This window comes from Elgaria multicarinata, chromosome 1, assembly GCF_023053635.1.
Source record: "Elgaria multicarinata webbii isolate HBS135686 ecotype San Diego chromosome 1, rElgMul1.1.pri, whole genome shotgun sequence".
In the NCBI taxonomy this organism is placed as follows: Eukaryota; Metazoa; Chordata; class Lepidosauria; order Squamata; family Anguidae; genus Elgaria; species Elgaria multicarinata.
Genome location: NC_086171.1, coordinates 176,381,798 through 176,387,662, shown reverse-complemented (window position 1 = coordinate 176,387,662; position 5,865 = coordinate 176,381,798). Strand labels below are relative to the sequence as shown.

Sequence of the window (5,865 nt, the reverse complement as noted above, 5' to 3'; positions counted from 1 at the left end):
CCCTCCAACCAACTCTCTAAACTGTTCTGTTCTCCTGGTTTAGAGTTTGGCATTTCCTCATTTTGATTGCTTCACACTGACAATATTGCACATTACGAGCACAGCTGGTCCATACTACTCGCTGGAAAGACAGTCTGCAGTCATTTTGTAACGTGATGCAGCATGGCATAGTGGTTAGCCTATCAGACTAGAATAAGGTTCCAATCCCTACTCAACTTCAAACCTCACTACGTGACCTTGGGCCAAGATTGTTGTGAAAAAGTGGGAAGGGGTAGAATCCTGTATGTCACACTGGGCTCTTCAGAGGGAGGGAGAGATAAAAATGTAAGAAATAAATACCATAATACCTGTGGAGGCAGGTGGCTCCGATGTCAGTGGGGCAGTGAATCCACTCCAGGTTTCAGTTAGAACCAGTCGTAACTCTAAAAGGTGCAGAGCGTGATCCTAGCTGCATCCGATCAATTGTGCTGGAGAAGAAGGGAAATTGCTATTAGCAGCAGAGAAATACCCATTGTTCTTTTACTGCTTTCTTGTTTATTATTGCTCTTAAATTTCCTCGTTAGTTGAACGTTGATATTTAATTGTTTTATTGTAATGTGTGTGTGCGTCTCTCTCTGTGTGTATATAAATTTTTGGAAATTTTATATGGGACTTGTGTTAACCCAACTACATACTGAATTTCTCTACGTAGTATAGATAGCTATGTGCTACCTCTAGTAGCAGAAGCAGTAAGCCTATGTACACCAGTTGCTGCGGAGCATGGGAGGGAGGGTGCTTTGCACTTATGTCCTGCTTGTGGGTTCCTGGTCCACAGCTGGACAAGATGGATCTAGCATGGTTCTTACGTTCTTATAACATTTTTTCATTATATTATACTAGTATCTAAGCTGTGACCTATTTGGCTTAGGAAAGGTTTTTCTTTCTCCATGTATTTGGATTTCAGGCCTTTTTAAGACTCTTTTCCCCATTAAACATCCATGTTAAATTTCTTCCCTAAAGTCAAAGATTCAAGCTGCTAGTTTAGCCTAGTCCTGAGCCCTGTGTTCAAAGCATTGCTTTGCCGCTCCTGAAACTCTGTGGTATCAGTGCTGTGGGGTGGGGTGGGAAATCCCCATGTCAGCAGGGAACACAGGATTTTCCGGAGATCATCTGGGTACTGGAGGCTGCCCTCCGCCATCTTCCCAGCGGCAAATTGCCAGTCGCCCTGGAGCAAGGTCATACGGTGGAAGGGATGTGACCTTGCTTCCAAGGAAAAAGTTGGCATAAATCCCCAACTTCTTTATGCTGCAGCTTCAGAGAATAGCCCCACGGTGGCTGCGAGTCGGAGGCTACTTCATATAACTGTCACAGTTCCACCGCACAGCGACCGCGGAGCAAAGAAGACATATAGACAGCCCCTGATTTGGTAAAAATAGAGATTTGATCCTCTTCTCAGTTCAGGTTCAAGCTGACTGCTAAGGCAAACCAGAGCACAACCAGAAAAGTTTTTTTAAAAAAACAGAGATAGCCATACTGGTCCATAAACAATCAAACAAAAACCAAACAAACAAAACCCTTAGAATCTACAGTTGGGCAATATCTTTTATTAGGATTAACGTGTGTACGTTTTTTAGTTCTCCAGAATCCTTCATTGGACTAGATGGACCAAATAGCTAGTGCGGTAGGAAATTTACAGAAATTAGGCCAGATTAGATTCAATCTCAAATTGGAGATTGCAGACTGAATGAATTAGTTACTGGTAGGTGGTGCAGCTATCAGATTACACCTGGCATTCTAGGACAAAAAAGCAATGTCTGTCCTCCATTTCTGAAAACATAAAGGCTAGTTGTAACAGAAATTGATCTCTTGCCTTGGGCGAAATACACAGGTTCCTGGGTAGGTATTGCCCAATTGTGGATTTTGCATTATTTTAAAGTTTAACCTGAACCAGTTTGACTCCCTGCCTAAAATGGTGCTGATCAGGTTCCACATGTTGTAAATCAAAAGATTTAGATGTTACACCAACTTTATCTACCCAGTTATATGTCCAATAGTGTTCCATATAGGAAAACCCTACCCCTTCTACTGGTTATTGATTGACTCCAGTAATTTTAAATGGCCGCTGGGACCCATAGAATGTTTCCAAGCTGCATATAACTCTTTCAATAACCCCCACACCCAAAACATCTGCTCCCCACCCCTGGACATTACAATGGTGCCACAGAGTTCTAGATTTTGTGTTGTCTGGAAGCAGAAACTTTGTGGCATGCCTGAAGTCGAATCTAGGGGGTGGAAAAGCAAATTCTGTGTACTTGTAAACTGTGGTCTCATAATTGCACATTTCTTCCTGTACTGTGAAGAAAATGTATTATGTTTCCCTGGAACTCTAATAATCTTGCTCCCCCCAAATTAAATATAAAGATAGAAATGTTTTCCCGCATTACATTATATTTATTCCATTATGTTTTACCCATAGTCTGTATGTTTCTGCCATCTTTCATCAACACTCCTGTATGAGCCTAGATTTATCTTTGGAGATTTGCATTCATGAATGAATTTCGTATGAAAAGGGTCCTGTTCAGACATAACTTGGGGAAAGGTGGTTAGGCTAACTATGGTGCATGGTGGTTATTTATTTACAATAGTTATATACCGCTTTCCACCCAAAAGATTTTGGAGCGCTGAACAACATAGAATAAAACAATAAAAACACCATATTAAAAATTACATTTTTAAAAGAACAAAGTTTTGATACAACAGTGGCTGGTCATTCAAGGAAAGCTTCCTGAAACAAGAATGTTCTCTGGAAGCTCCAGAAGCAATACAGCATTGCCTGACTTCCAAAGGCAGGGAATTCCATAGGAAGGGGGGCCACCACCCCTGGTGGGCTCCAATTGGACCACAGGTCCATGTGGAACCACCAGGAACATGCCCTCAAATGGCCTTGGTGACCGCATAGGTTGGTAAAGAGAGTGCTCTTTCAGGTATCCTGGTCCTAAGTTGTTTAGGGCTAACCACATTGAGTGTTCCTGCTACACGTGCACTAACCACTCTGCTTAACCACCCTACACCCTAACCACCCTTCTTGAGTGGGTCTAGGAACCGGAGAGCTAGACGGTCCAGGTGAAGAGTAGCCTGTGCTGGCAGCCTATTGTAATGCCCAGTTAGAAAGTCATCATTCCTCCCCACCCCCCACACCTCCGCAACCTGCCCAGATCTGTAGTTTTGTGTAATATGCAAAAGGATGTTTTCCCTATTAACTGAGATCTGATCTGTTAGTTCTGCTTCTTTCTCCAGAAGGACTCTTTCTTGTCACATGGTTTTGGGCAATACAACACTGAATAGTGGCAATTTATAATCACAGCATTCAAAAGGGACCGGCCACATTCATTTACCAACGCTATTTGCTTCACCAGCTTTGCCCTCCCCTGGAAAGGTCAGACCTAGGCTTGGTCCTTCATGGCTTAGGCACTTCTAGCTTGGACTACTGCAATGCAGTCAACACAGGGCTGGTCTTGAAGACAGTCTTGAAAGGTCAACTGGTTCAGACTGCTGCAGACAGACTTTTGTCTGGGCTTGGCAGGATGGACCATATTAGACCAATTTAGAATTCTTTATTCTTTTATTTATTCTTTTTACTGTTTTTACTTGTACATCACCTCAAGCATTTATTGAGCAGAGGGCTGGTCCAAAATATTCAAGTAACTACATACTTGCATTTTATGCCACCTTTATTGGCTTCTAATTTGTTTCTAGACTCAGTTCAAGGCCCTGAATGGCTTGGGATGGACCAGCATATCTTAAGTATTACCACATGAACCTGCCTGACATATTCACTCACTTTCTGAGGCCTTCCTTTATTTGAAGTCAAAAACATCCTCTAGCTATTTTGTATTTCAACTACCAGAAACTCCAGCCAGCATGGCCGGTGGTCAGGGATTAAGGCAGCTGTACATTTGAAGGTAACCAGTTTGCTTACCCGTACCCCTGCCTAGATAGATAGATAATGTAAATAGACAGACAGATGGTGGTAGTGACAGTGATTGCATTCTCGGTGCTGCATAAAATGTGAGCACAGGGAGAACATGACAAACTCATCTTCCAGATGTGGTTCCAGATGCTCTACAAAATTATAAGCTGCACCATGAAGTCTATTGGTCTGAAAACACTTTTTGTTTTGGTTACTCTGTGCTAGCAGGTGAGAATATCCTGGTCAAACCACTTGGCAAGGATGAGAACCTGATGCACTGAGATCAGAACTCCCAACTTAAAATCATGTTTTATCAACCACTAAGCAACCGAACTCAGATGTAAACTAGAGACTGGGAGGGGGGGAGCATCCAGATGTCTGGCCATCCCTTCTCAACATTTTCGACTTTCACACACGTTCCTTGCCTCCTGCCACTGCTCTAGAAAAAAGAGTAGACGTTTTTGCTCATCATGTATGATGTACAGAGAATGACTGTTTCTGAAATCCTGCCATACATATAGAGCACAGTTACTAACAAAACTTACTATGTTAGACAATCATTAACATGCACTTCTAATGTGGTTTATTTAGTTAAATGTAAAAAAAGAAAAATGGACAGGATTTACACTATTGCTTTATAACATTTTATAACGGTATTGACAACTGTTGGGGCCCAGGACACATTCCATGTACCGTTTTTCAAAGTGTTATATCCTGCTTGGTGTAGATATGGCCATGTATGCTGTACGCAATAAGTAGGGGAAACTACAACGAACCTAAGAGCAAGATTCTATTACCACAAATCTGTGATTCTTACTAAAAAACTGAAACAATTTGTTGCAAGGCATTTCAACTCTCCTGCACAAAGAATCATAGAATAGTAGAGTTAGAAGGGGCCTATATAAGGCCATCGAATCCAACCCCCTGGTCAATGCAGGAATCCACCTTAAAGCATACCTGACAGATGGCTATCCAGCTACCTCTTGAATGACTCTAGTGTGGAAGAGCCCAATACCTCCCTAGGGGCCTTGCTAGACATACCTGATAATCTGTGTGGGAAGATGGGCCGGCCCCAGTCTACACGTCAGACGGGACGGACTGCAGGAAGGACCTGTCACGTCCACCATTTTTTAAATTTTTAAAGGGCAGGGTGCGCAGGAGTGCACCATCGACCGGTAAGTGTTTTTTAAAAAAGGGTTCCATGATTCCCCACCCCGGCCGCAATTCCCCCCCATCTCTGTTTCCCCCCCCCCCATGATCTCTGATTTCTCCACCCTGGCTGTGATTCCCCCCATCTCTGATTCCCCCCCCCCCGCGATCTCCCCCCCCCCAATCTCTCCCCCTGCCCCAATGGGCCCAGTGCTCCTGCAGAGTGCTGTGCCCTGTCCGCTGCTTTTCCCGGCTACTTGCAAGTAATTACTACATGCCCACGGTCTCGGGCTCAGCGTGAGACCGCAGGAAATACTGGGCCACAAGTGGTGCCGGTTATCCTGGGCCAAGGGAGGGTTACCCCTGCCTGAGCCCAGAATCCCCTGTGCGTCATCGGGACGCACAGGGGCGAGCCCAGAGCTAACTCATCGTCTAGCAACGGCCTAAGTAATTTGTGCCATTGTCATACTGCTCTAACAGGAAGTTCTTTCTGATGTCCAGCCGGAAGCTGGCTTCCTGTAACCTGAGCCACTTATTCCATGTCATGAACTCTGGGAGGATCGAGAAGAGATCCTGGCCCTCCTCTGTGTGACAACCTTTCAAGTATTTGAAGAGTGCTATCATATCTCCCCTCAGTCTTCTCTTCTTCAGGCTAAACATGCCCAGTTCTTTCAGCCTCGTCTCATAGGGCTGTTTCCAGACCCCTGATCATCCTCATGGCCCTCTTCTGAACCCCCTCCAGCTTGTCTGCATCCTTCTTGAAGTGT

At 44.2% G+C, this 5,865-nt stretch overlaps 1 protein-coding gene across 1 annotated transcript in view; it reads left to right on the top strand.

Annotated features, from left to right (window-relative positions):
- TSPAN2 (tetraspanin 2) overlaps nucleotides 1-5,865 on the top strand; it is a 249,747-nt gene that overhangs the window by 229,796 nt on the left and 14,086 nt on the right. The window lies entirely within an intron of this gene.